Here is an 8,004-nt window from a genome sequence, read left to right as displayed (position 1 = left end):
ACCCCGTCCACTCAAATAGGACAGACCTCAGAGTGTAAATTCTGCCTCCTGGAAAATAAGGATCCTGGAAAGCTTTGGACTTGATTCCAACTGTTAGTTTAGTAATGAGTCCAAATTTGCTTTTATATTTCACGTGCTCATATTCATTTCTATAAAGCATACAAATTGTTAAGCATACCTGTTTGTATAGTTCCAAGAAACAGAAAAAGGTCACAGAAGAAGCTCGTTCACAAAAGCTAACATCTTGATTTGTTAATTTACCTTTTTAATTCAGTTAGCTAAAATTAAAAAGCTTTAGCTGCAAAGTCAGGGATATTTCAGTGCATATATTTCAGTGCATATATTTCAGTGCGGTCATAAATCAACAGCTCTGACTTTGTGTAAATTAAGTTTCAGTGGCTGCGTTGCCCCGAGGCTGACAGTGTTTGGACAGCTCGCTTTTGTCCAAACAGAAAAACTGCTGAGTGAATTTCATCGCCCTATATTTTTATGATGACATATACACTTTCTGCTTCAGTGAGGTTCAGATTTTAATAATAACAGTCTCATGAATATCATCTGTGGAAGCCCATTGCCGCCATGAAAGAAAAAAAATGAAAGCCCAATAGGAAGTCATAATTTTGACTTTAAAAGTCATAATTACAAGAACAAAAGTCATACTTATGCGTTTTAAAGTCGTAATTATGACTTTTATTCTTGCAGTTATGACTTTAAAACTCAATTATGACTTCCTGTCAGGCGTTTATTTCATAGCAGAAATGGGCTTCGACACTAAATGTGGCGATGAAAAGATGTATACATTACACACCTTTATTTAAAAGAATTGATGTTTGAGCAGAGGGACATACATTGAATGAATGAATCCATGTGCTATGCAGGAAAACTACCTGTGTCTGACAGGAAGTTGCATCTCTGTAGAGTCACGGTGTCCGGCAAGGGACAAACTTCTAAATTAAATTAGAAAACTATGACTTTAAAACTCAAAATTATGATTTTAAAAGAAGATATTATGACATTTACTCCCATAATTATGACTTTACAACACAAAATTATTACTTTTATTCCCATAATTATGACTTTAAGAGTCGAAATTATGACTTCCTGTTGGGCTTTTATTTGTTCTTTCATGACAGAAATGAGCTTCCATACTCGGCTGTTGTGAAGCAGGCCAACATTGTTAAAGATGAAGAAATCCGATCGAATCTTACAAGTCGTGCACCTTCATCTCTGTCCACTCATATACAGTTTTATCTTGTAGCATGACAACAAAGTCCATGCTCAATAATCCTAATCTTGTAGCATGATTTCACTTGTTAATAATATTAAAGTATGTTCTTCCAATAGATAAAACAGAAGTTTTTTAAAAAATAAGACGTTTTTATCATTTCAAAATGTCTAAAACACCTCAGTTTGTTTTAAGAAGCCTTGTCACCCTGCATCAAATTAATTTTTTGTGTCCTTCAGATATATTGTGTGTGCACCGCTGCTTTTTCAGTTCGGAAATAAAAACACATTTAGAGTTCCTTTGCTGCTGAAAGAGGAAATAGCACCAAAAACAGTGAAGCGTCTTCATCTTCTGCTTTTTTTTTTTTTTTTTTTTTGGATAAATAACGCCCTGGTTCTTTCCCTTACTGATATATTTACTTATAAAGCATTCAACTGGCGGACCGCGAGCCATTTCTGGCCCGCAGTTGACTTCAACCTGGCCCATCAATGACTTTATTTTTTTATTTTTTATTTTTTAGGTTCTGGGTTTGGGTTCCGTTTAGCGAATTTATGATCCAGTGTAATAAAATAAACAAATCTAAAAGGGAACAGATCATTGTAAAACTTGGTTCATTTATATAATGACTTTAACCGCTGAACATCCAGCCCCTGAGCTGCTGGCTTTCAGATACTGTGGACCCCCTGAGCAGTTTTTGTTGAATAGCCCTGCATAAGTAAAATTATTGAAATGTTAACTTTGGAGCTTTTTACCTTCATTTTCTTTTAGTAAAATTTTTATTTTCATTTCAATCATCAATAATAACCCTGTAGAAACAACTTGGGACCATGTCTAACTCTGCATTCAAGTTTTTAGAGGGATGTAGGGAAACAACTTTGAGGTGAACAAATGAGTCTGCATATAAAGTGTAAACAGAGCCTAATGAGCTTTTTCTCATTGCAGCTGGTGATCAACAAGAAACACGGTCCAATAAGAAAACTCTCTGTTGAGTCAGTGGAAAGGGTCAGGAGAAAACTATTCCTTCATGAAGGCAGTCCAGCACCGAGCGTGACGGATGTTCCTGGATGGTTGGGACGAACGCGTGGACATGACAAAATAGGTGCAACAGTAAAGTAAACCAATAAAAACATTAAGGATAACCTGAAAGTAGTGTATGTGTACAAAAAAAGGACAATAATAGAAAAAAAATTGTGAAAGAACAAATCTGGAGTCATTTTTTGTGGCAGAACATGAATATTCAGATGAAGGGAAATTAGATTTGTTTGCTGAAAAGACAAAAAAATAAATCATAAATTAATAAACGGTTCGCATTAACCTTACAGTCAGCTGAAGAGAAGCTGGAGACAAAAGCTTTCAGTGGGTCATCGATTAAGAGAATTCTTTGATGCAGTTCAAATATGACGGACTAAAGTTAGCGATGGTGTGCGGGGGCACGTCAGGTGAAGGGTCAGATGGAAATCTTTCAGAGGAGGACAATAACAGTCTGCACACTTGATAATCCATTGGTTGGAAGAAGGTCAGCTTCTCGGGTCAGTGTGAAAAATACTCAATGGCTTCCTGAGGAAATACATTATTAGTTCATAAATTATGGTCAGCAGTCTGAGCTCCATTAAGGGAGACATTTTTCAATTAAACACCGACCATGGCTCATTTTTTGTGCAGCTGATCTGTCAGCTGCAGTTCTAAAAGTGTGCAAAGATTTTACCTATATTAGATGTGGTAGTAGCTGAGATTGATCCCCAACACACATTCTGAGCACAGCATTTGGAGTCAACACTGTCAGCAAAATATATTATGAACCACTGGATGAATTTAAATAACATTTACAGGAATTAACCGTTTATTTCTAAAGGTATTTGACTTTTGGAGCCAATTCAACTCAGTTTTCCCGCCACATCCACCCGAATCCAGAAAACTCCGACATGGCTGTAATTCAGTCAGTTTAGCTCATAATGCGCTAAACTTTGGGGTGATAGTAGCTGAAAGTCATTCCCTAAACATATTTCAAATTTCTCCCCATTTAGCAAGACCTTTGCTTAAAACTTTTGCATTAACTCTTAGCCACACACAGTGTTTGTCTGTTAGCAAAATATCTTATAAATTTCTGGGTGGATTTTAAGGAAACTTTAAAAAAAAATTGTTGAATATGCATCTAAAACTGGTTAACTTTAGGAGTAAATACAATTCAAGATGGCTGCCACAGCTAACTGACATTAGCCAACATATAATGGCTGTGACTCTGTCAGTTTTACACATACTGAGCTATAGTTTGGTGTGGTAGTAGCTGAGAGTCATTCACAACACATACTCTGAGTGTGACAAGTCTCATTACCACACGTTATGTCAAGGTTTGACCAAAGGGGTTATAATTCAACTCATCAAAATCTGCAAATCACTGGTGATACGCATTATTTTAATTTAATTATTTGGAGTTATTAGGGTTTGTTGAATTGATCAGTTGTTTTATGTACCATTTGTTTTTTTATAAACAGGTTACCAAACATCCACAGAGTTATGAATCTATTTTTAGCATGCGTTCATCCAACCTGTGGCTTAAAACTCATTATAGTTCAGTTTTCATCTTGTTCTCATGAATAACTGCTGCAGATTTGTTTCAGGAACCATTGCTCTCTGAGGACTGATCAGTTACATGCAGCTCCATCATTCATGTCTCGCCTGCAGCTCCTGAGGGAGTGGCTGTGACATTTAGCAGTAATTGAATTGCATTCTGCCCTCTTGTGGATGTTGATCTGTTGTCAGGGGAGGGTTCCTCATAAACACCAGTGACTGCAGAGTCATCAGACCATAGCTTCTCCACAACCCATCAAACTGCACAAAGACGCAGGTTTAGAAAAAACACAAGTTCAAGTAGAGAAATTGCATTTCCTGCAAAAATGCAATGTGAATGCTGATTGCTGAAAAACGGCTGAAATTAGTTTAAAAAAAAAACATGCTGAAATGTAGCTGAACTGGAAGAACAAGCCTAAATTAGCAGAAGAAAGCAGAAAGAACATGACAAAAGAACAGCTGAGTAAGGTTTAAATAAGCAGAAATTAGCAGAAAAATGAGTAAATTAGCTAAAAAAGCTGAAATTAGCAACAAAAAAATTAGATGAAAAGGCTGAAAGAAGCTTAAATTACTAAAAGTGGAGAGAGAGCAATTGTGCCCAATTCGGCTGAAAGAAGCAGAAATTATCACAAAAGTGGAAATTATCTGAAAAAAAGCAGAAATTTGCAAAATAATAATTAAAAAAATCAGCTGAATATTAGCTAAAAAGGCAAAAAGAAGCTTAAATTACCAAAATGAAGTATAGAGCACATTTTTGCTGAATTAGTCTGGAAAAAAGTTGAAATTAGTGCCAAAAATGTGGATTTAGCTGAAAATGCTGAAATTAGTAAATAATAAAAAAAAACTGCTAATAGTGGCTGAAATAGCAAAAAAAAAAAAAAAAAGCTGAAACTTGCAGAAATAAGCTGAAAGGAGCATAAGATGAAATTAGCAGAAAGAGGTTAGAAGAAGCACAAGAATTTTGTAGTTAGCAAAAAGAATCAGAAAGGGGCCAACAAAACAGCTGAAAGAAAAGCAGAAATTAGTTGAAAAAAAAGTGTAAATTTGCACAAGGAAGCTGAAAGAAGCTGAACCAGAACAAAATGTGAAAGGAGCAGTAAAAGGTTGTAAACAGATCTAACGATTTGAAGGCTGCAAAATTAGCTCAGTTCATTTTCTATGAGAAAAAAAAATGTCAGAAAAGGCTAAATATTTCAAAACGCTGGATTATTGAGCATGCATCAGGATATCAAAAAGCTAAAGTTGCACCAATACCAAAAGTCACAGCAGGATTGTCCTGAACGAGCTGAACGTTTTGATTCATGATTTGTTGAAACAGCACAAGAATTGTGGAACGAGAAAGGTGCCAAAAAATGTACGGAAGAAAAATAGATCACAATAGTGTGAATAAACGTTCACACTATTAAAATATGTTTAACACATGTTTCCTTTTTATAACTAAACAATCACTGCAGCCCAGATGCTTTAAAGCTCAACATCAGAACCGTTAATCTGATTTCTGCCTCTCTTTTGCAGCTGAGCCCAGCAGTGAAATTAAAAAGCTTTGCAGCACCAAATCAAGCAAACTGCTTTTTAATACCGTCTGAGGTGACAGTTGAGGCCACATTATCACCGCTCATGTGCAGGGCTGCCAGACGAGCTCTTCAGGTGGCGTTAAATGTGTTAAAGTGAGATAAAATGGCTGCCTGATTAAACATGCAAGGAGTACATTTCATTAAAGTCTAGATAAGAACGCCCCCTTCACGTCTTCATGAGGCTAAAGACAAAAGCTTGTCTTAGTCCAACATGCTTTAATTTGTGTTCATGTTAAAGCACGTGTAGTTAAAGAAACCTGCAGACGTTCACTGCAGCTGCAATTTAAGCTGCAGCGAGGATGGCTGGGGATTAAAAGGTTTCTTAATTATATGTGAGAAAGTAATTAAAATTAAAATGTTACGTAAAGACCGTGACTGATTTATTTAAGTGCTGAGAGCAGTATATTAGACTGAAAGTAAAATAAGAGACACAAACCAATTTAAAATGCAAAAACTCTTGCCCACGAGGACTAAACGATACTGCAAAATTATTGCTAAATATTAGAACAATAACTCATTTCTGTGTTACTTTAGTGTGTTTCTTTATTTCCCTTATATACAGTATTTGAAGCCAGATTCCAGTAAGGTTGGGGCATTGTTTACAATGTAAATAAAAGCATGATTCAATGATTTCCTAATCTAATAAATCCAAAAATGCATTTATAATGGAACATCAAACATATCAAGAGTATACATTAAAATATTGTGCCATATTTTTTGGGAACAACACAGGAATAGATCTAAAAGTAAAAAAGGTCAGGGCAGGTCATGTTTCCCTCTGATGCATCCCCTCATCTTTTAACAACAGTCTGCACCTGTGTTATATAAGCAGTAATGTATTGATGTGCCCATTTCTTGTATGCATTTATTTTCCAGGTCACGTTTGTGAATGAGGGTCATCCAAAATAAACTTTTAGCCTTGCCTTTGAGTTTTTATTTTCTTTTATTCTTGGAATATTTTGATGATTTTGTGAGCTGTGGAGGATGGATGTTCAAAGTCTGCCCAATTTCCCTTTCAGGTACATTATTCTGAAATTCTTCTAATTTTAGCCAGGTTTTTCACAGAATGGTGAACATAATGGTACTTCCTCCAGTTATTTAACAGTCAACAATGGTGTACCCCAAGGCTCAGTCTTAGGACCCACCCTTTTTACAATCTACATAGGTAATGTAGGTCAGAACATCCCTGATGCATCCTTACATTTCTATGCTGATGACACAGTTGTTTATTGTCAAGCTCAAACAGTTGCTAAGGCTTTCCAGCTTTTGCAATCCGCATTTGACATCATCCAGTCTGATTTGTTCCACCTCAAACTTGTCTTAAATGTCGATAAAACCAAAGGGATGCTTTTTTCAAACAGGAAGTCAGTCCCAGCAGTTCTTCCTTTGATTTTATCCTCAAATGGTGTCCCTATTGAGTTTGTTGATTCCTATAAATATTTGGGTATCTTGGTCGACTCGCATCTCTCTTTTAAGCTCCATGAGGAAAACCTAGTAAAGAAACTGAAAGTTAAACTGGGTTTCTTTTTCAGAAACAGATCCTGTCTAACTCTGAATGTTAGGAAACGCCTTGTAACAGTGACTTTCCTTCCTTCCATTGACAACAATGAGAACATTTACATGAACGCTCCTACAAGAACCCTGCAGATGTTGGATGCTGTCTATCATGGTGCACTAAGATTCATAACTGGCTGTGATTATCGTACCCACCACTGCACACAGTATTCACTGGTTAACTGGACATCATTAACTTCATGCAGACTCTCTCACTGGTACATTTTCATCTTCAAATCACTTCTTGGTCTGCTGCCTTCATACATCTCCTCCAACATGTCTCTGCGTGAGTGCAGCTACAGCGTGCGCTCCCAGGACATTATTACCTGCAGTGTTCCCTCAGTGAGGACTGAACTTGGCAAAAGGGCCTTCTCTTACTCTGTTCCTGTTTCCTGGAATATCTTGCAAAAAGACCTGAAGCTCTCGACCTTGACCTCTCTAAGTGGCTTTAAGAATCTGTTGGACTCCTGGCAAGGACCAATGCAGACATGTTCCTGTTTTTAATTTTATCTACATTCACCTGATAATGTAGCTGATTTTGTTACTTTTCTTGCCATCTTATTTTAATTTGTAAAAAAAAATAAAAAAATCTGTATGCATTTTTATAACCGTCTATTGTTGTCCATTGTTTTCATCATTGTTGAAATCAGGTCTCTCTTGTAAATGAGTCCTCGAGGTTCAATGGGATTCACCTGTCTAAATAAAGGTTGAATCTTTACTTTTGAGCAAATCAGCCTCTTTAAAATACTTCTTATTAAAAATCAAATCTTCTTAGTGGACTGCACGGTGGCACAGTTGGTAGAACTGCCACCTCTCAGCGAGAATGTCGTTGGATCAAATCCCAGCCGGGGGCCTTCTGGGTGGAGTTTGTATGTTCTCCCTGTGCATGTGTGGGTCTTTTTCAGGTCTTTTTCCTCCCACAGACCAAATGTTAGGCTGATTGGTAACTCTAAATTGTCCCTATGTGTGAGTGAGAGATGGTTGTCTCACATGTCTCAATATGTCCCTGTGATGGACTTGAGACCTGGCCAGGGTGTCCCCCCCACCTGTCACACAGCAACTGCTATTTCATTTACAGACATT

Source organism: Nematolebias whitei, chromosome 4, assembly GCF_014905685.2.
Source record: "Nematolebias whitei isolate Nwh7 chromosome 4, NemWhi1, whole genome shotgun sequence".
Taxonomy (NCBI): domain Eukaryota; kingdom Metazoa; phylum Chordata; class Actinopteri; order Cyprinodontiformes; family Rivulidae; genus Nematolebias; species Nematolebias whitei.
Note: the sequence above shows the minus strand (reverse complement) of the source record.